Genomic DNA, 23,818 nt, shown 5'->3' on the forward strand with positions numbered 1-23,818 from the left:
TTTTAAGTCAGTCAAATTGCATCAATATATACACAAATAAAAATATTATAGATATTTAGAAATCACGATATGTCAAAAATGTTTTTAAAAAGTATAACAAATGCAGTTTGAGTAGTATAAGGCACTATTAATATTCCACATACATTAAAACCTACACCAACAATAACCTCATGAAGTAGATTTCATTATTACATTCATTTTGCAAATGTAGAAACTTAAGGTTCAAAAAAAATTTTTTTAAGATTTTATTTATTCATGCGAGATGCACAGAGAGAGAGGCAGAGACATAGGCAGAGGGAGAAGCAGGCTCCCCGGAGGGAGACTGATGCAGGACTGGATGTCAGGACCCTAGGGTCACAGGACCGGAGCCAAAGGCAGATGCTTAACCGCTGAGCCTCCCAGGTGCTCCGTAAGGTTCAAAAATTTAATTAGACTTTCATTTCTATCCAAGATGGAGCAGGGATCAGATGCTTTCTGTTTGAAACAACTGAAAAAATAGATAAAATATATAGAAATAGTAGTTTTCAAAACATAGGACATTAATTGTATATATATATACACACACATAAATTATATGATTATGTAATCATAATAAATATTCATTATATAATCACTATATATATATATATATATATGATTAATATCCTATGGGTTTGATTTCTCTGACTGATACAGATTTTGGTACCAGGAAGTGGAATGCTACTCTAACAAATACCTGAAAATGTAGCAGTGACTTTGGAATTGGTTAAAGGATAAATGCTAAAGGAATCTTGAGGCATATGATAGAAAATATCTATGTTGCCTTCAAGAGATGGTTGATAGAAATAGAGCCACTAAAGAAGATTTTGACCAAGGTTTGGATGAATGTGAGGAGTACAGTAGAGAAAGTTTCTATCATCTCAGAGAAAGCATATATCATATATACATTATCAACAAAATAGTGGCGAGCATGTGAGTCCTGGCAAGGTCTCAGAAGGAAATGAGAAATATGCTATAGTAGAAACTGAAAGGAAGGTGATCTTTGTAATAAAAAGGCAGAAAATGTGGCAGAATTGTGCTCTTATATTGGGTGAAAAGTAGAACTTGTAAGAGATGAATTTGGATATTTCACTGGGGAGATTTCCCAGAAAAGTGTGTAAAGTGAAGCCTGGTTTCTCTTTTCTGCTTATAAAAATACCTAAAGATGTGTACTGGCTTTGGAGTTGGATCATAGAATGAGACCAGAAGAGTTTTGAGGTGCGTTACAGAAAAAAGTCTAGATTGCCTTGAAGGGAAAGTTAGTAGAAATATGGATGGTAAGGATGATTCTGTGAAGGATCAGAAAGAAATGAGATGAGCTGCAGAGGAAACTTCCATTGTCTTAGAGATTGCATATGTCACCATGAATAGAATGTTGCTAGAAATATGAGCACTGGGTGTTATGCTCTATGTTGGCGAATCGAACTCCAATAAAAAAAGAAATATGAATGCTAGAAATGATTCTGGTCGGATCTCAGAAATGAGGAAGATAGTTTTGGACATGAGAGGAAAGGTATTCCTTATTATAAAGTGGCAGAAATCTTGGCAGAGCCATGTTCTAGTGTTGGGTAGGAGGTACAACTTATAAGCAATGAACTTGGATATTAGCTGAAGGAATTTCCAAGCACCATGTGGAAAGTGTGGCCTGGTTTCTCCTTGATCCTTTTATTTTTTTGTTTTTATTTTTTAAAGATTTTATTTATTTATTCATGAGAGACACAGAGAGAGGCAGAGACACAGGCAGAGGGAGAAGCAGGGTCCATGCAGAGAGCCTGACGTGGGACTCGATCCCGGGTCTTCAGGATCACACCCTGGGCTGAAGGTGGCGCTAAACCACCGAGCCACGTGGGCTGCCCATCCTTGATGCTTTTGGTAAAATAGTAGATATAGAAAATATTATGTGATCTACAAAAAAGCTCCTAGAACTAATAAATGTGTTCAGCAAATCTGCACCATGTACCATTTACAATAGTGTCAAGAACATGTAATACCTGGGGCTATTCTGGCAATATATGTGTAAGACCTATACATGAAAAAAAAATTTAATGCTGTTGAAAGAACTTTTAAAAAACCAGCATCGACTGAGAGATAAAACTCAATATTAACTTGTACTTGATCTTTATGTTCAACAGAATCCCAATCAAAATCCTAGCAGACAGTTTTTTTGTAGAAATTGACAAGCTGATTCTAAACATCTGCTGAAAACAACAGAGGACCTGGAAGTGCTAAAACAATTTTACAAAGAACAATGTTGGAGAAATTACTTTCTTTACCTGACTTCAAGATTTATAAAATAAAGCTAAGGTAATCATGTCAGTGTGGTATTGGCATAAATATAAGTAAATAGATCTATGGGACAGAAAAGAGATACCAAAAATAGACCCATACACAAATAGTCCATTGATTTTTAACAGAGATGCAAAGGCAGTTCAGGAGAGAAAAGATATTCTTTTCATAAAAGATGCTGGAGAGATTGGAGAGCTGTATGCAAAAACACCAAACCAAAAAAATAAAACCCTTCATCTATATCTCCCATCATATACAAAAATTAACCTGAAGTGGATCACAGACATAAAGGCGAAACCTAAAGCAAAACATTGTCTAGAAAAAAAAAAATAGAAGATAAGATAAGATCTTAGAAGATAAGATCTCCTAAGATCTTCTAACTAAGATTATCTTAGTTAGGCAAAATTTTCTTACAGCAAAAGCATCACCCAAAGAAAAAAACTGATAAACATGACTTCATCAAATTTAACATCTTCTCTGCAAAAAAAACAAACAAACAGTTAAGAGAATGAAAAAGTAAAGCCACAGACTGACAGAAAATATATGCAAATCACATATCTGATAAAGAACTTGCATCAAAGAATATATTAAAGAAACTTTGCAACTCAATAACAAGAAAACAAACAACCTGATTAATAAGTGGGCAAAATATTTGCATAGTCATTTTACCAAAGAAAATAGACATATCCAAATAAACACATGGAGAGATGCTCAACATCATTAGTCACCAGGGAAATGCAAATTAAAACCACAATTAGAAACCACTACACACAAATTAGAAAGTCAAAAATTAAAATGACTGACCATCCCAAGAGTTGGCAAGGATGTGGATTTACTAGAATTCTTGTCTGCTGTTGTTTGGAATATAAAATAATTCAATGCCTTAGAAAAGAGTTTGGCAATATCTTAAAATGTTACACATCCATCTACCATATGACCCAGTCCCAGTTCCACCACTTACTAGTTGTCTGATCTTAGATGAGTAAGCAGTTGGCACATGTTTGCTACCATTATTTTTTAAAGATTTATTTATTTCAGGGAAAGAGAGAGAGAGAGAGAGAGAGCAAGCATGCAGGGGGAAGGAGAGGGAGAGAAATTCAAGCAGACTCCAGATTGAGTGTGGAGCCCAAATCTGGTTTTGATCCCATAATCCATGAAATCACGACCTGAACTAAGACCAAGAATCAGTTGTTCTACTGACTGTGCCCTCCAGGAACCCCCGCCATTATTGTTAATAACAAAATTCCCTGTCCTGGTTCATAAGCTCATCCAGGCTATATTACTCACACAACCTAATACAGTAGCTTGTATACACTGGAGGGGAAAGAGAAGGTCACTATTAATTAGAAAGTATGTGTGGAAAGGAAGACCAGGTTATCAGAGATTAAACATTCTTTAAACTTTTTTTTTTTTTTTTTTTTTGCTGAGAGTGACAGGAACTGTAGAGTTCATGCTTTATAGCCATTCTCTTCATCACTGCATCACTGATTTCATGCCTTCTTGAACTATGTTGTTAGCCTGACCATGTTTCTTTTTGTATGAGCAGCCACGGTGCCACCAAACACAGCAGGGCAGAAATAACTATCTTCTTAATGCTCTGTCACTCAGTAAAAAAGGTCCTTTTGGTTTCTGTTGTTGAACGCTGTGCCAAATGAATAAGCTAAATCTCCTGTTCTCTTGTGAAGACCAACCCGAAGTCAGGTTTCACGAAGAAGGGGAGGAAGGAGGAGGAGGAGGAGGAAGACAAGGATGAAATCAGATCAGAAATGTCCCAAGCGTGGCTCTGGGAATCGACCGTAAGGTAAGGGATATGTGATCCTTGAAGAGGATTAAAAATGTTTTCTTGGTGAATCACTCTGCGAAAACACTCCCAAATTCCAAAAGGAGGAAAAGACAGAAACAGGAGAATTTTCCATGGCTCTTTTTTAGGCTGCTTTCAAGGATGAGGCAAGATCTCATGGGACCTGCAAAATGTGGTTTATGTCTGTCCCATTTTTTTGTGTTGGTGCCTGTCTCAAGTGACTAGAGGTCAGAGACATAGAAGATGCAGATAACACTTGGCCTGCTCAATACAAAAGGGGTAGGTGGATCTGGGAAGGGAGATGGGGGGAGACAGATGACAGGAAAGAATTGCAAGAGATTTGAGAATCTTGGGGGAACATTCTATGCCTTGGTTTACAACCAGTTACTCAGCAAAGAGACATGGAGCATGCTGTAGCTCCATTCTCAAAGTCCTGCCACATGACAGATGTAGATAAAAGCGGAAGCACACAGCTTATTCTAGGCTGTTATTGGTTGAGTGATACATGATCAATTTATCAAATTGAAAAAAAAAAAAAGGTAGGAAAATAGAAGCTCGTAGAGTGAGCCAGGAGAAATGAAAGAGATTTACAAGTATTAAAGGAGGCAGAGTAACAATCAAAGAAGGTAAACATGGGGAAAGAGTAGCTGGCAGGAATGGTAAAAGAATCCTATAAAGGAAATGAGGATGGTTAACGTATTTGATATTGGAGGCCAACTTTCAGTTGAGGCTCAGAGTAAAGAATCAATTCTTCCCCAGGGGGGTAGGGGGACAGGAGACCATAGCTTCAAACAAAGCACAGAGATGATAGCTATGGCACAAGGGAGAGGAAAACCATTGCCAGTCCAAGCATAAAGGAGAGGGAAAATATAAGTATAAAATCAGTTAAAAAAAAGAAAAACAGCTGCTGAGTTCTAAGGTGTGTGGTCAGGGAAAATCACCATGTTTCCCAGAAATGTCTGAGAAGACTCTCAGTAAAAACAATCAGTAAGGAAGCCATCAGAGGGAAGGGAGCTTCGGGTCGGCCCTTGTAATGGGGGCACCTGCGTTACAATCTCCAGACCCCTGGGGCTCTCTCTCTGTCTCTCCACACAAGCCTCCTTCTGGACTTCAACCGCAAATACTTGCTGATGGACTGGTTTCCCGTAAAAGCTGATCCTTTGTTTGCTTTAATTAAAAGATTTTTACTTGAGACTCATTTTATCACTCTCCAATCACTGAAAACACGATGAGGTCAAGAACAAAATAACTAAACAACACTGAAACATTAACAGGGGAAAAAAAGTCTTATCGAATCTATATTACCAAAGAGATCCTAAAAATTCCGCCTGCTAGGTCACATTCAAAAGGAAAGAAATAACTCGGATAAAGACAGGAATCTTTCCTAGAAAATAGGGCTGAAAGTCTAAGGCAATTAAAAGTATTTTTGTAAATAAATTGACGACCATGATCATGGGATCGGATGTATTAAAACAAATCAACATCGACAAAACTCTTTCATGTAAGAAAACAGGGGAGGGGAGAGGGATCAACAGATTAGATTTGTCACATTGAATAGAACAATCAAGACGTTAGGGCCACGTCATGATCGCACTGATCAACTATGTTACAGTTCTTGCTTTTTCGCAAAGTAAGAATCTTTAAACGTTCACCTTTTGGTTGTAAATGTTTCAAAAAAGGGCTTTACTAACTTAAAACAATTTAGAGAAAGAATGTGATTCCAGTTTCAAGCTGCTGTGGGGTGGGGGGGTAGATTTACAAGAACCCATAAAGTCATCATTCAGTTATTTGCGGTCTTCTTATTTTCAGCACCTAATAATGCTGCAGGCTGCCGCCTTGCGATGAGACCACCAGGCCCCTAAATTCCCTAACGATTATTTGATTTCTTTTTTTCAAGTGAACCATCTCACTTGTAACATTAACATAAGGTTTTATTAAAGTGGCTCTTGGCAATAAGGGTGCAATAGTTCTTTTCTTTTATACACTGTGGCTGTTTTTCACGTTTTATACTTCCTAATGATCTGTGATCTGTGTCTTGACAGCCACAAATTCCGTGCACATTTTTAAAATGACTGTCTTCAGTTGACCAAATTACCTTTAAACTTGAGAAAGTATGCCTAAAATAGCAGCTGAATCTCTCCCTTTCTTATTCCGTAGGCTATGGAGTTTTTCTGTCAATTAAAAAAGAATATGCATACACACGTGTGCAGTAAGATTATTTATTTATTTTAATCAGTGATTTATTTTAGAGTTTTAGTCAATAGAGATCACATGAGTGTATGTGTATGTGTGTGTAAAAAATCTATGATATCAAAAACATGTAACTGAAAATCACAATTTTATTTCAAATATTTGATATCTTGTAGTACTTGTCAGAACATGCTAGTAAAGTACTCACAGTTGATTTAAGGGAGTGTAGACTTCTCAATTTTTAAAAACTCAACAATTTATTTAGAATATACTAAGTGCCAGTGACTGTGCTGGGTGCTGTAGCACAAAGAGAATAAGATAAATACAGCCCTACCCTTTAGCAGCTCCTGGTATAGGAAAGAGATTGGACAGGTGAGCAGCCAGTGCCCACAGTGCATGGTCAACAGAGGAAGAGAACATTGTGGCAGCAGAGAGGAGGGTGTGTAATCCAAAGCTAGAAGGTCAGGGAAGGTTTTATGGGAAAAGGACTGTTATATAAAATAAAATCCCAGGGATGAATAGGAATTATCTGAGGAAGTAGGGGCAGAGAAAACAGGAAGAAAACTATTTCTGGAGTCAGGGACACCAGAGACCACCAGGGAACATGGTCATCTTCAAGGATGTAGCCCAGAGTTGGAAAAAGGTAGGGTACAGGGGAAAAGCAGTGAAGAGCAAGACTGGAAGGAAAGCCATGCCTCTATCAGGAGGACTTTGTAAGAACTGCCCATACAACATTTGAAGTAATATCATTCCGAATGCAGAGAAAGAGTTGAAAGGGTGTAAGACCAGAAAGAAGGAGACCAATTAGACAAAAGTTTCAAAAAGTCAGGCAATAAATGCTGATGGTCTTAACTAGGGTAACACTGATTCCAGAGACAGGAGAAATGCTGATTCAAGACATAAGAAAAGATAGGTCACCAAGGTGTAAGGATTGATCTTCTAGTTGGTAAGGAACATAAAGAGGAGAAGGTTGGCCGATACTCAAAAAAGTATGCAGAAGTGAGCCTATCACACTTCAGTCAAATATTTAAGTATCTTTTTGGTATGTATAAATTCTCGAAGATCTGTGACTAGGTCTCCCACAGGTTGAAACCAGTTAGGCAAGTATCAATATTCACTCTAATCTTTGTAGAATAAAAATTTATCATCTCAACTGACAGTCTTTGCAGGGTGATATTATAAGCAAAGCATGCCAAGCACTAAAAAGAATCACGGTTGTCCCTTAGAGCTTGTTGAAATGGCGTTTGGTCTGCTTCCTTGCATCTGGCTTGGGACCTGTGACTCTTCAATATACTGTGCAAGGAGCAGGGAAAACTAAGGATATGCTGGGGGAGACATTTTAAGACAATTTCGTAATAGAAAGAGATGGCTGATTTTAACAATGACAAATAAAATGCTTTTTATATTTTTGATTGCTAAATGAATACTGTTTGGTTCAAGAGGGTGAACATGTGGCTATTTCCTAATATAAATTTGAAAGTGTGCAGGATTCGGTTGCCCTAATATGAGGGGAGGCCCATAAACATTCGTTATTTCCCAGAAGCCAGACAGGCACATTTAAAATTAGAGGAAATTCCACCTGCAATGTTCCTTTTTCCCTTACATAAGACTCACTTCTATTTAAAAAACAAAACAAAACAAAACAACAACAACAACAAAAAAAACTTTATCTTTTTTTTTACTTTTATTTTTATTAATACTAATTTATCGCCTTAAGGTCATTATGAGAGAAGGCAGAGAGCTGAAAATAGAATTATGAGAGAAAAAAAACAGTACCACTGAAGTAGTATTCTGAGAAATGGAGCATTCTGGGGGGAGAAAAACACTCTTGCCATCAGCAGTGGAATGGAAAAGCTGAAGAGCCTCAAAAATATGACATGTACCTTCTTCCTATTGGGTTGTCTCCAGGTCAAGAAGCAGACTCTGAGAAGGCAAGTCCACTCTGTGACCATATTCCTCCTTGACATCATTGTAGCCACCTAATTACTTATGAAAAGAGAGAGCCTTTCCAAAAACACTTTATTCACTTACGTGGGTAATGTTCATACCCCTTAACAATTCTTCAACTTACTCTAAGGGATAAGATTGGCAGTATTTCCACATCTGAAGGTGCCGTGGTGCTACATCTAAGGGCACATTGGTATAGGTCACACTGACCGAGCCTGAGAATGCTGATTGATTTTATTTCCTATTACTCATTGGCTAAATCATACCTGTCTTCCCAGGTCTACTGGGCATTAAAATTATCATCTGGAGTTCTTTTTTTTCTCCCCCAAGGGACTGAATCACAACAAGCTTGGAAAGACAGGTGGCTTCCTAATCCCAGCTCAGTGTAGATGCAAATAATGAGGACTGTCACCAACTCTACCAGCTGCTGCTTCAGCACGAGGGGTGACCTCAGTCTCTCCCCTTCTCTACTTTTATCTCAGTTCACAGAGACCTGAGAGAAACACGTTGAGACTCGGAAAGCTCCCAGGATCTTTCTGTTGGGCACTTTTCAAAGTCAACTAAGATGTCCAGACCTTTTCTCTTTCCTTTGTAAACATATCTTTCTTTTATCATGTGACTACTGAAAACACTGGTAAAAGGAAACCAACTTAATTGTTGCAGGAACAGGGCATGGGTTGGGACATGAACTTCTTTCGGGCTAATGATCTTATAGAGGCACTCTCTGAAGAGGCCACGTAGGTAAATACCACTGAATCCAATAGGTGTTCCTGGTGATCAGGATTCCTGGTAATGCGGGCCTCGCTCTGGCTCAGAGCACATCCAACCACCACCACAGTAAAACAAGGAGCTTTCTTTTGAGCTCAGATTGGGCCAGGTCCAAGCCACAAAGGTCTTTTGTGTACCTTTTCAAACTTTCATCTTTTTGGTCAGCTGGATATTACTTAATAATTCATGAGAAATCCGATCATCGCTCTTAAAGTGTAAAGTCCCCCAAGTCAATCTCTCCCATTAACTTCTCCCCCCCATTCTGTACTTCAAAGCCTTTATTGATGACATCACAATAGTCAATAAATCCTGTCATGGTGCATAAAGCTACGCACTGTGTATTTATTGGCAGAAGAAGAAACTTATTTTGTTACATCCTTCTTTTATTTTGTGTATCATATTTTTTATTTAATTTAATGATATGTGTATAACTCAATTCTACCTGTATTACTCAGATTCAAGTGCTACATGCACTACAAAGTGTTCCTGAAGTGGATCAACTCTTAGTTCTCGCCTTCTAACCAACAGGGCTCATAACGATCTGGGCTGCTTGTCTGGCTCTCAGTTGATTGGTTTTTTGAATTAGCATTTTCTTTTTTATATATGAGCTTTGTTTCCACAATTAAATTGTCAGGTCTTGAGGACAGGTGCTATGTCTTGATTTGCTTTGAATCTTTTGCATGTAGTACAGTTTAATTTCATAACCATTTGCTGGTAGCAAAAATTGTAAAATTTTGCTGTTCTAGGACCAGGTCAAGAGAATGGAGTAAAGAAAGACAAGAATGTGGCATGAATTCCATTTGCTTCATTCTTCTCTATTTCTCCCAGCCCTGCAAAAGTCCTGCCTCCGTCCAAATCAGAATACATTTTAAGTATTCAAATAGACAATATTTTATAGGTGCTAGAACATAAACTACATGAGGACAGGGGTTTTGTCCATTTTGTCCATTATTGTATCCACAGTACCTAGAACAGTGCCTGGCACTGTTTCAGTGGGTGCCAGTTTGAGTGGGTACTCAATAAATATTTGTTGAATGGATACAAAAGACTGAAATAAGAATATTTCACTGAACCCCTGAAGAATCACTTAAAACAATACCTAACATTACTGAATTTTTGAGCACGTAGAAGGTTTAAAAATAATCTAGTCTAGGTGCACTTCTGACTTAGTTAAACCTCTGACTCTCTTGGTTTTGAGTCAGATTGTGATCTCAGGATCATAAGATCGGGCTCCCTGTCTGGCTCCATGTTCAGTGTGGAGTCTGCTTAAGATTCTCTCTTCCCCTCCCACTTGTGCTCTTTCTGAAAAAAAGTAAATAAATCTTAAAAAAAAAATAATATAGTCTAATTTCCTTTTTTAACAAAGACAGAAAATGAGGCAGAATATAGGTCTCCCAACTCTTGGCTGAGTTCACTGATTTAGTTTTCCCTTTTATACAAAAAGTTAATGGAATAAAAAGACAGGGTTCTTATACTATCATCTTCCAGCAGCAGCAATTGCCTGTGGAGCTCAATGCCAGTTTAGGTGGAATAATGTGCAAGGCACTACAAAAAAAAGAAGAACAGGAGTAGTGAGGTTATTTTGGAGACAGAATTCAAGCTTCTCGTGTAATCTGAATCAGTGCTGATTGATTGTTTTTAGTCACATTTTGCTCTATTATTTTTCTATTTGACCAATAACATGTAAAAGATTGGCGTCAAGTAGTGGACTTCACTTGTAAACAAAGAGGCTGCTTTCCTTGGTTGTTTTGCTTCTTGTTATCTTGCTCAAAGAAGAGAGGTGATGGGTGCTATAGGTAGGCACCCAAATAGTTTCCCCTTCAATAAGATAATACACAGAAACTTATTCTACAGAATTGGAACCAGTGAACTCCTGCTTAAAAGGGAGGAGAATAAAATATGCATGGCTTATTTACCCTTTATTAGCTTGTAAAAGACTACTGAGATTAAGGCCTTTTGAAATCTCATTTGGTTATGTGGGTAGTTTTCAAATCCCATCAAAATTAAAAGGTAGGTAGAATAACATAATCTACGTTTATAACAAGCTTAAGGTAAAACTGACTTAGAAAAAAAGATGGTGGTCTTCATGGATTTTGAGATTGAGTGACCCTCTTACATTGACAACTGCAATTTTGTTTCTCACTCCAAAAAAGACATTATGTATATTCTCTTAAAGATCTTTTCATTTATTTTAGAGAGAGAGAGAGAACAGGAGTGGGAGGACAGAGGGTAAGGGAGAGAGTATCTCAAGCAGACTCTATGCTGGTGCAGAGCCCAATGCAGGGCTCGACCTCATAAGCCTGAGATTATGACCTGAGCCAAAACCCACACTTAGATGCTCTATGGATTGTGCCACACAGGCACCCCAAAAGACATTATATTTGCATGACTAGCTTGGGAAAAGGAGAATCAAATGGCAATAATGTCTGCTTTAATCTAGCACTCTGCAGAATTACCACAGAGATTTCAACAGCTGAACAGTGATGTGACTCAGGACCCCAGAACTTGGTCAACAGAGCAAATTGAAATGGCAAAGCTACAGACCAGACTTTGAACCTTGCATCAGCCCCACCAGGAGACTGAAGCCTATGAGGCCTAGCCTGAGTGATGGGCTGGTTAGTTTCTTTTACCTCTGAGCTAAGGAATCGCTTCTAACTTTCACTATTGTTATTGGTATGTTCATTGTATTTATTTTTGGTCATTGGAATTACTTGTTTATTCATTTTTTATTTTTTGGCATTACTTGTTTATACTTGTGACATCACTTAGAGTTTACAATGCACTTTGTATACATATCATGCTGTAGATTAAAACAGATGAAGAAACTAAAGCTATGCATTCATATCATGTACACAGGTCACCTGGTTGGTAAATAGCTGACTTCTAGTCTAGAAATATCTTCTCTACCCCTCACTGTTCCTATGTGCCATGGTTGAGACTGCAGACTGATATTGTGTGATGGACCTGTCCATCACCAGATGGTGTGTGAAGCAAGATAGGTGGTTTAGTGAGGAGGTGCTGAGTCTAACTCCTGACTTTGTTATTGACTCTCTGGCACTTCAAATGAGTCACTCAACTTTTGCTTCTTCACTTATGAAATGAGAGATTTACACTGACACAGTGGTTTCCTAATCTGACTGTGTATCAGAATCACCTCAAGGGATGTTAGCAAGGTCTAGATTCCTGGGTTCTACTTCAGCCACCTGAATCTGTAGCTGGGACCTGGACATGTTTCAATGTTTTAAAAAATCTTGGAGGAAGCCAGTTGGGCAACTGAGAGTCACTAGGATCCCATCAGCTCAAACATTCTGTTCTTTTGGCTTTATTATCCATTAGGTAGTAGTATATAATGGCTAAAAGTCACAGACAAAAAAAATAAAATAAAAAATAAATAAAAGTCACAGACAAGGGAGCAACTCATCTGCCCAGGAAGAGGATAAAGTCAAGAAAGAACATTTAAGTTCAACTTAGAGAATAGAGTTTTGTCATATATATACAGGAAAGGAAGGGAGAGACATCTCATGACAAATCTGGGGAAAATTGAGGAGTATGATTTGACTCAAGTCTGTGCCTTATCCAAGGGAATGACTGGAATAAAATGGAAAAGAAGACTGATTTTAAGACGAATATTTTACTATGAGTTTAGGTCAGATCAGAGGGTCTTTATCTGCCAGCTATCTTTCTCACTATGTCCTAGTCATCCATGCTAGAAAAACAAAGGCAAACAATAAATTTAAAAAACTCACCACCAAGAGGAAAAACAAAAACAAATCACATCTGGCTCAGCCTGTAGGCAAAGAAGATAGAAACCTCATTTGATGCAACTGCAGGTTTCCTTTTAATGAGATATTTTTGTTTTAGAACATTGAGTATAATCTTTAGAACAACAGACAACTTTCCTTGGCAAAAATCTGGAGAAAAAAAAAGAAAGATAGAAGAAAGTAAAAGAAAAAAAAAAAAAAAAAGCTGGCAGTCACATCTATCTGACTCTGATTTATGGCTCCAGAGATATTCTCAATTTCAGTCTTAAAGGATAAGCCCACTGTTTCCAAATAGTGTCTCAGGGCAAAAATTATAAATTGTCTCCATTTGGATACTTCATAATTCAGAATATCAGTGTGCTGAATTCAAAGGTGGGAAGAAGGAAGAGGTAGGAGGAGGCTGGTGTCCTATCACCGCTACCAGGTAAGACTAGGTAGCCCTCTGGTGGCTACCTTCAGGGATTATTCTAGGGAAAAACTGTGGTATTCCTTGCCCCATCCCCCATTCTGATTTTATTTATTTTCTTTTACATAGATAAACTCTTTCATTCCATCCACATGAGCCTCCTGGGGGCAGAGTGTTTATCTTCGGCTCATTTACTGCTAAATTTCTGGTGACTAGAATAGTATATGGGACAGATTCAAGAAGTATTTGTTGAACGTAATTCACAACTTGGAGCTCTTTTTCTCACCTTTGTAGAGAGTTCCACTGGTTTACAGACCTAGGTGTTCAAGTCGGGCTGTGAGCACTCTGTAATCTAAGTCTATTCCTTGGTAGTCTTGGTGTATAAAATTTCGATGGTAAGTATGAATATTATTACAAATAAGTCCGTTAAAATCTTGAGATGCATTTGCTCAAGCACATTTGTAAAATTTCATCTTATCCCCAAGTGGACAGGCCTTCCAGGCAGGGGGACCTGTGTGCACTGGTGAGAGCACCAGCAATAGCATCACTCTGGCATCGTGTCTCAGAGTTTCCTTTTCCAGCTCAACATGTCTATTTAGACAAAATGCAAGCTCAGTTGCTGCAAAAGGCATTATCTTCTGAACTCATATCCAAACAAGCACAGCAATAATTTGGTTATTTAAAGGTTGCACCACGGGGGGCACCTGGGTGGCCAGTGTGAGCGCCTGCCTTCAGCTCAGGTTGTGATCCTGGGGTCCTGGGATTGAGTCCTGCATCAGGCTCTCTGCAGGGAGCCTGCTTCCCCCCTGCCTGTCTCTGCCTCTCTCTCTGTGTCTCTCATGAATAAATAAACAAATCTTAAAAAAAAAAAAAAAGGTTGCACCATGTATACAGCTACAAAAAGTGGTTTGTAAACCTCTATAAAAATGTTAATTACCATATGTATCTTACTCCCCAATAGACTCACCTTTCTGTTCTTTCTTCTGACAGAGTAGCAATCTGCCACCTAACGACTTTGTCACTTTCCCAAAGTATCTGTCCCCTTTCACCTTCCATCTTCATGTGTAAAAATCAAAATGATCACATTTGCTTCACAGGGCTGTGTGAGGATTAAATTAGATAATTCACAAAGAGCCTCTCAAATGGTATCTTTAGAATTATAAGAACATATAGCTAATTTACTGTTATTGTCATTGTCATCATCCTATCCATGCCATTCATAACACAGTGAAAACACTGTAGAAGAGTTTGAAACCTCTCAGGGTTTCTTCATGGTTAGAACACTTTTCACTTTTAGATGTTTATATTTTATCAAATATGTTCAAGTGTTTGGGTTATATTTACTTTGGGCTTTAAATCATTATTATTATATTGATTTTTAATTGTAAAGTGCATTTCAATAACATTAAAAAGATTGATTTGAAAAAAAAATAAAAGATTGATTTGTATTCATATTTTGCATAACTCTGAGTCATAATGGGAAAGGCCAAATCCATAATACTTTTCCTTGATGATTTTTGGCTATGTATGTATACATATAACCATAGCTGATTATACTTGTAAATATTTACATGTCCATCTTGGTATATCATTTGTCTTCTTGTTGGCAACTCAGAAATTATTATTTAGGAGGTTAAATATAATTTTGAAAGCTAATTTGGTTCTCAATATTGATTACAGTTCTCCTGGATATAGCTGATATGTAACTACACGCAAGAATTAGGGGTGCCTGGGTGGCTTAGTTGGTTAAGTGTCTGCCTTTGGCTTGGGTCATGATCCCAGGGTCCTGGAATTGAGCCCTGCATCAGGGTCCCTGCAGGGAGCCTGCTTCTTCCTCTGCCTATGTCTCTGCCTCTCTCTCTGTCTCTCATGAATAAATACAATCGAGCCCAATGTCAGGCTCCCTGCTCAGCATAGAGTCTGCTTCTTCTTCTCCCTCTCCCTGACCCCAGCCCATGGTCTCTCTCTCTCTCTGTCTCTCTCTCAAATAAATAAATAAATAAAATCTTTAGAAGAAACCCTAAATGAAAGAATCATTTAAAAAGATAACATAAATTATTCAATTCACTATCCAGTATTTATTTAGGGCTACTTGGTGCCAGGCCTTGTCTCAGTGCTGAGAATGTCTCAGTGAGAAAGATACATAGCTGCCCTCATAAAGCTTGTGTTACAGCCAACATATAAACAAACCAACAGACACAATCAGATGGGGACAAGCACTCTGGAGAGTCAATGTAATAGTGACTGAGAGGCTATTTTAGATTAGGGACTTGGCTAAAGCCTTGGATGGAATGACAAGAAAGATCCAGCTTTGTAAGGAGGGGAAGAGTATTCCAGGTAGAGTGTTAATGCAGAGGTCTCACATTGGAAATGAACTGCTTGTTATATTCAAGGAATAGAAGGAGGCCTATGAGGCTGGACTTAGAAGACCACTCTCTCACCCAGGCAGGATGTGATGGTAGCTTTTACTTGGGTGATAAAAGAGGATGTGGATAAAAATGAACAGACTAAGGGACACCTGGGTGGCTCAGCGGTTGAGCATCTGCCTTAAGCTCAGAGCATGATCCTGGAGTCCCAGGATTGAGTCCCACATCAGGCTCATTGCAAGGAGCCTGCTTCTCCCTCTGCCTGTGTCTCTGCCTTTCCCTGTGTATTTATGAATAAATAAATAAAATATTTTTTAAAAATGAACAGACTTGGGGGGGCGTTTAGAGGTGATCAGGCATACTGGTCAACTTAATATGGTGATGAAGTAGTAGAGAAAAATAACTCATTTTTGTTTTGAGGTTCTTGAGTGGATGGTGGTGCTATTAATTCAGATAGAAGAGTCTGGGAGAGGTGACTTGGAATGGAGGACAGAAATCAAGGACTCCACTTTATTAGTGTAAAATTTGAGAGATCTCTTGGACATCTACATGGAGATGCCATCCTGACATCTCCACATAGGTTGAGTAGTCAGGTCTGAAGTTCTGGGAGGAGGTCAAGGTTGAGAGTCATAGAGATGTAGATCGCATAGATAGCCAAGGACTGGAAGGGTCACCTAGAGAGATGTGTAGAAAGAGTAACAGAAACATTCCACATTTATTGGTCAAGCAGAGAAGGAGGAACTAGTAAAAATGTTCCAAAAGAAGGATCTAGTAAGAGGTGGTAAGAGGAAAACCAAAACGATATGGTATCCCCAATGGCAAAATAAAAAAAAGTGTTTCAAGCAGGAGAAAATGGTCGCCCATGTTAAATACTACTCAGACACATGATACAGCAAGAACAGAGAAGTGACTGTATTTGGTCATATGGAGATAGAAGTGAAAAGGGAAGAATGGAAACATATCAGGAATAGATTAGGACAAGGAAGTGGAGATGATGACAAATAACTTTACAAGAGTTGGGCTATGAAAGGGAGCAGAGCAATTGAGTATGGCAGTGCACCAAGGGAGGGTGCTATGACCTGAATGCTTGTGTTTGCCCCCCCCCAGATTCATATGCTGAAACCTAGTGCCCGACATGATGTGATGGTATTAGGAGGGGGGGCCTTCAGAAGGTGATTAGGTCATGAGGGTGGAGTTCTCATGAAGGATCTTACTGTCCTTTTAAGAGAGACACCAGAGAGGTCTCTAGCTCCTTGTGCCACGTGAGGACACTGAGAGAGGTGCCATCTATGAGGAACTAGGCTATCGCCAGACATCAAATCTGCAGGCTCCCTGACCTTGGAGTTCCCAGCATCCAGAACTGTAGAAAGTAAATTTCTGTTGTTCACAAGCCACACAGCCTATGGTTTTGTTATAGAAGCTGGAATGTACTAAGATAGATAGGTTTTGTTGTCATTTTGTTTTTATTTTTAAAGATGTGAGATACTGGAGTCTGGGCAAATCACTTTACCACCCATAGCCTGAAATTCCCTCATCTGAAAGAATTCACATTCGGCTCAGTAACCGCTGAATCAAAATTTGTTAAATCAATTATGTGTAAATAGTCCTGTTAGGGATATTTTCCAATTGTCTTTTTTGGCACATCTCTATTGTTTATTTTGATAGACTGCCTCTTTTAAAATGCCAAAGTGCCACCAATTTAACAGTTTTGACCAGAAAATGGTTTTATTCTCTTGCCATTGGAACAGAAGAATGGACCTAATTCATGAACATAATACAATTTTATCCAGGGAAATATCAAAGGCTAAGGCCTAATAGAAAAGTGACTTGTGATTTTCACCATCTACAGGGCTGCATATCTCAGAGTACTATCTTACATAAGAGTCATGTGGTTTGAAGTCATTATCACTCTTTGATTGATTGCTATTATTTTTTTTTTAAGATTTTACTTATTTATTCATAAGAGACACAGACAGAGGCAGACACATAGGCAGAGGGAAAAGCTGGCTCCCCGCAGGGAGCCTAATGTGGGACTTGATCCCAGGACCCTGGTATCACACCCTAAGCTGAAGGCAGATGCTCAGTTACTGAGCCACCTAGGCGTCCAGGAAATGAACATTTTAAAGCTATTTTGCACTGGAAAGCATCTTGGGAAGCCAAATTCCTCTGTGGCTTTTCCATATTTGCAGTGAGTAACTACAAATTCCTATTTTGAAAATATTCCAAGTCAAATCATTTTGTTCTCTAGCTCTATGGATCTAATTGATAATTTGCTTTAGTGTAATTACCAATCCAAAGTTGATTCCTGAAAAAAAAAATCCAGATATCCCAAGGGCCACATGGATCCCTTCTGTGCAGAGACAGGAAGGTCTTACAGTCAGGTGAAAGGATCATAACTATTTTCATTTCTCAATTGTCACTCAGTCTCCAAAGCATTTAGATCTATTTCTTGCTCAGTAACAGAAAACATCAGTCCTCATTGGAAAACAGAATCTCAAAGTATTTGTTATTCAGCTGTTATCAGCAGTTTGGATAAATGGAGGCAGGGAGCCGAGAGTAGGGACACATGGAGAAGATTGTCCAAGTTACAAAATGTCCTCTTATATGTGGAACCTAAAAAGCAAAACAAATGAGCAAACAAAGAAATAAACAGACTGAAGGAAAGAAAACAAACTGGTAGGAGCCAGAGAGAAGGAGGGGGAGGAGGGGCAAAATACAACAAGGGGGGTAAAGTGGTACAAACTTCTAGTTATAAAATAAATAAGTGACAGAGATGAAAAGTGCAGCATAGGGAATATATTCAATAATACTCTGATAATGTTGAATGGTGAAAGATGGTGACCATACTTACCGTGGTGAGCACTAAGTAATGTACAAAATTGTCTAATGACTATGTTGTGTGCCTGAAATTAATGTCAACCATACTTCAATAATAAATTAAAAATATTTTTAAGATTTTATATATTTACTTGAGACAGACAGAGAAAGAGAGAGAGAGAGAGAGAGAGCAAGCACAAGTAGCAGCAGAGAGAGAGGGAGAGGGAAGGGGAGAAGTAGGCTCCCCACTGAGTGGGGAGCCCGATGGGAGACTCAATCCCAGGACCCCTGATCATGACCTGAGCTGAAGGCAGATGATTAACTGACTAAGTCACCCAGGTGCTCCACTTAAAAAAAAAAAATAAAGAAATGCTCTAAAGTGTCCTTCTACTTCTTGAAGCTCTATCCTGGGGTGAAGTTGGACCAGGAGAACACTGAACACACTGTACACTGGAAAATCCTTGCAGAATTGCTTTAACTCAATTTTGGTTTAATGTTATGCCCTTGGCTTTTATTCAAGGTTTATACTAGAAACCATCACATGAAATTCACTTCTGCATTTACTGTAAAAGTGTGGTTGAGGGCATTGTCCATTACATCACTCAATATATGCTATTAAGTCCAGTGTGAGACTCTCCTTTCAAAATTAATTTTAGGAAATAAAATGGGCTCCTTGTTAAACTGATACTCTGATTCCTTTCCAATAATAAAAGATGTATTATTTAGGATTTTTTTTTTTTTCTGCTTTAAGTGGCAGAGCCCTACTCAGACTTAATAGTCAAAGAAGGGAATTTACTCACTCTCTTTGCTGGGAAGGAACCTTGGGTCATGGACAGAATCTAAGAGGTGTAGTAACCAGACTTCAGGGCATGGGGACAAGAGCCAGGACTCAGCACACAGGACTTGCTCTCTCTCCATTGACCTGTCTTCTATGTTTACTTTCATTTCCTCCCACTGGAGACTGGCCTGTTCCTCAGGGCAGGGAAGATGGCCAATAGATGCTCCTGATTCATATGTTTCCAGTATAGCATCTTTGGTGAGAAATAAATGCACCCCAAAGTCTATGCATCAACCCCTGGGACGATTCTCATTGATGCTGACACTCAATGGCCAGAATCTCACAGGTCAGGGTGATGGGGTGCAAAGAGATAGGTGATTGGCCATGTTGATTGGCAGTCCCAGGCAGAGGGTGGAAAAGAACCTCCCCAAAGGAAAAAGAGCAGTGTTAATGGAAGAAGAGCATGAGAAAACATGCAGGGTAGACAAAAGACAACAGTCAGAGCTATCTGTGAAAAGAGCCAGTGAAATAGAATTTGGCTTTTTTTTTTTTTTTTTTTTTTTTTGCCCAGAGTACTAGGAAGCTTATAGACAAATATGGAGCCCACACCAGAAATTACATTGACCTTCCAGTTTGGATCAGTTTTACCTCTAATTTTGGTTTTCTATTTTGTTTTATGGCTTGATTCATAGATCTGTTCTTAGAAGCATCAAACATCCTTTTGAAAAGAAAATAAAAGAAAGAATTTCAACAAACCATTTTTTTGGTCTCACAAAATACTTTCTTGTGTTAGTTTTGAATATTAGAACATCAATTTGAAAGTAGAAGTACCTTATTCTTGAAAATAGGGAGAAGAATAAAGTTCACAGTGGAGTAGTATGTCTGTTAAAAGGGGGGATCCCTGGGTGGCGCAGCGGTTTAGCGCCTGCCTTTGGCCCAGGGCGCGATCCTGGAGACCCGGGATCGAATCCCACGTCGGGCTCCCGGTGCATGGAGCCTGCTTCTCCCTCTGCCTGTGTCTCTGCCTCTCTCTCTCTCACTGTGTGCCTATCATAAATAAATAAAAATTAAAAAAAATATTAAAAGGGGTAGGGAAGAGAAAGTAGAGCCTTGCTTTATGAGCTGATGGGGTTGCTGCTGAATGGGCCTGGCCGGTCAAGGCCTTCTGTCTGTGGTGGAGGCTTCCTCACAGGGAAAGAAGAAGCTGTTCCTTGATAGCACATAAAGCACTTCCTAACAGAAGAAGACAAAAATGTAAGAATATAAAATATAGGCCCACAGGGAAGAGCTTTCTTTATGAACCCTAATCGCAGAATTCCCTGAGGGAAGAGTTCTTTCTAGAAGAAGAATTTCCAGAAGTTCAGAGGCAGTCAGCGAGTCATCTGACCCTATGACTGGAGGTTTTACCTTCCCAGGGGAAACCCATCACAGTCTTACCCAGTCTCAGCATCTTCCCTTCTGAACTCTGGCCCAGGCTTGGGCGAAACCTTTTCTCCTGATTCTAGTTGAAACCGACATGAACTTCCAAATACTTTAATAATAACTAAGTATAAAAAAAGAATACTATTATCAAATAATCAACTCAAGTTTTTCAAAAACAGATTTTGATATACTATTATTGAAAAACCGATTGATGCAGGCCCAGAGACATCTGCTCTTCCATCCATCCCCCTAACTCCAGGCTCATCTTTTTTTTTTTTTTTTTTTAAATATTTTATTTACTTATTCATGAGAGACACACAGAGAGAGAGAGAGGCAGAGACACAGGCAGAGGGAGAAGCAGGCTCCATGCAGGGAGCCCGATATGGGACTAGATCCCAGGCCTCCAGGATCACGCCCTGAGCCGAAGGCAGACACTCAATCACTGAGCCACCCAGGAGTCCCCAGGCTCATCTTCTGAATTACCTTCTCATCACAGGAGGTAACTGTCTGAAGATTCTGATGGCATCCCTAAGCATAGGGGAAAACACTTATTCCAACCCTGCCTCATACCAAGGGTTCTGCTGTTGAGATCCAGGTTCCTATCTCACCGGAGGTCTTCGGGGGTGCTTACCCTCCTAAAGACACTGGCCTCCACCTTCCCGAAGTTCTACAGCCCCAGCCTGGTTATTTTCTAGCTTTGCCTTTCAGCCTGTGATCAAACAATACCTCAGTAGTACAATACATGCCATTTCTATTCCCCAAGAACTGTAGCCATTATCTCACTAGGGTTATTTTCTTACAAGGACAGTGAAATTAGAGGAAAAATACTAAATGTGGAAAAGGTCCTCTGGGTGGGATGCTAGGAAGCAGAAGTGGGGAATCATTCATTTTATTTGGCTTTAAGTTTTCCAGAAGACCTCAGTCATTAATTTGCCATTCCTCCAACAGCTGGCACCTAAATTGTTCCCATTTTCTTTGCATATCCTACATATTGAGTGTGACAGAGAAGTAGTAGAGAAGGAAAATCATGCTTCTGAAACTCCTGGGTCTTCTGGAAAATAATTTCTTCCCTCCCTCCCCTTGAGGCGCATGTTGATATTCTATTCATTATGTGATGTAGTTACTGTAGAGTAGCACTGTGTCACGGGAAGGAATGCTTGAAAGCAAGCAAATGGGGCGATTTGAGAGCAATGGCTCAGATCACATTATCTCATCTTTTTTTTTTTTATATTTATTCATGAGAGACACAGAGAGAGAAGCAGAGACATAGGCAGACAGAGAAGCGGGCTTCCTGCAGGGAGCCTGATATGGGACTCCATCCCAGGGACTCCATCCCAGGGCCCCAGGATCACAACCTGAGTCCAAGGCAGATGCTCAATCATTGAGCCACCCAGGCATTTCCTCCCCCCCGCCACACACCCCTTTTTTTAATGTTTTTCCTGTAGGCTCCTTGGAAGTGACAGGACTTCTGATAGACACTTAGGAAAATGAGTATTACTGTTTCCAATGAGATAAGCCTATTCTATTCCATATAAGGTTCACACTCAAATTATCATCCATAAAATGAGAGGCTCAGACTGATCCATCTCTACCTTGTAAAGTTCTGGCCTTCCTTTTAGGCTTTTGTTTTACTTCACTTAGAAAAAAAAAAAAAACAAAGTGGGGCACTTGGGTGGCTTAATGGTTGAGCGTCTACCTTTGGCTCAGGTTGTGATCCTGGGGTCTTGGGATCAAGTTCCACATCGGGCTCCCCGTAGGGAGCCTACTTCTCCCTCTGCCTATGTCTCTGCCTCTCTCTCTGTGTCTCTCATGAATAAATAAATAAAATCTTGAAAAAAGATAAAAGAAAAAAAAAGGTATTCCTATTACAGTAACAATAACAGAACCTTAAAGTAGAGGAAAATGTTATACACACAATCCTACAATATCAAAAAGGCTTCTCCTGGAAAGTTTTCCATTCTTGCCTACATGCAATTATAATAATTACATATTTGCAATATAATCACTTATAAATACATATAGGTGATTTAGTTACAGATCCCTTGTCTTAAAAGCCCTTTGCACATTTTTTTCTATCTTAAAGATAATTTTCAGTGTTGCATCCTATTAAATTAGCATCCACAGAATTACTTAATATTATTTCAGAGTCACACATTTAATTATTATGTTTCTCTCCTGTAGATATGGTGAAATAAACACCTCAGGCATCCAACTTTTTAAAAATATATTTTGAGTGATTTCCTTTAGATACTTTTCGAAGAGCCAGGTCACTGGATAAATGGAAGTACACGTTTATGGCTCTTCAGTCCTGCTACCAAATCATTCTTCCAGTGAGCTGAACAAATTTACACTATCAAAATCAAGAGGGAGAAATTCCAGTTTCACCGTGTCTTTGCCACATGGGTATTTTAATGTTTTGCTCTTTTGAAGGATATATGGCCTTTAAAAAAAATCGGCTGTCTGGCCAAGATGACTCTAATTTTTGCTGTTTTGTTTTTCTTTGCCATCTCCCCACCTCCCCTCCTCTACCCTTCTCCCTACTTTCGTTGAATCAAGTAATAGTTCTCACACGAACATCTGTGCTACCCTGACATGTACCCTCAGGGCTTATCGCAGCTTGTCACCTGCTCACAGAGACTAATTTTTCCTTCAGATGTTTGTCCTTCAGCTTCCTTTCTGAAAAAAAAAAAAAAAAAAAAAAAAAAGCCTCAGGATGTAGTGGTCTGCTACCCCTGAAAATGATCCAGCCCAGAGACGTGCTGTCACTTGCTTCCCCTCCTCTTTACATTGGTGGCTCCAAGGGACAGGTTTTTCTTTGCTTATGGCCCCTGCTGACACCTGACCTTTCCCAGTGGAAACCATGCAAATGACACCGGGACTTGAGCGACTAAAAGTTCAGTTCTGGTGGCAGGTGCCACACTGCCACGAGGCAGTCTGTCCTGCTGCTCTACTTAGAAATGAAAGTAGAAAGAACTGAGCATTCTCTCCAAATTCAAATGTAAGTGATGAGGAGGATTGTGAGCTCTATTTCACCTACATTTAAATTTTGAAAACATTTTAGACTGGTTCACTTTTTCATTGTCCCCTCCTCCCAGCCCTCACATGAATTCGTACAGGAATCCAGTGAGCGTTATATATACCAAAGAGTATAGCTGTATTTGGGCACCAAAGATTGAAACTACCAATAGCTATTTCCCTTATGTTTTGTTTTCTAAACTGTTTATGTAAATCTGAAATGGAAACTGTAACTATTTTATT

The 23,818-nt window shown here is 39.1% G+C and overlaps 1 protein-coding gene across 7 annotated transcripts in view; it reads right to left on the bottom strand.

The window, feature by feature from the left end:
• The window catches only part of NRG1 (neuregulin 1), a 1,144,545-nt gene that overhangs the window by 345,470 nt on the left and 775,257 nt on the right, over positions 1-23,818 (bottom strand). The window lies entirely within an intron of this gene.

This window comes from Canis lupus, chromosome 16 (genome assembly GCF_011100685.1).
Source record: "Canis lupus familiaris isolate Mischka breed German Shepherd chromosome 16, alternate assembly UU_Cfam_GSD_1.0, whole genome shotgun sequence".
Classification (NCBI taxonomy): Eukaryota; Metazoa; Chordata; class Mammalia; order Carnivora; family Canidae; genus Canis; species Canis lupus.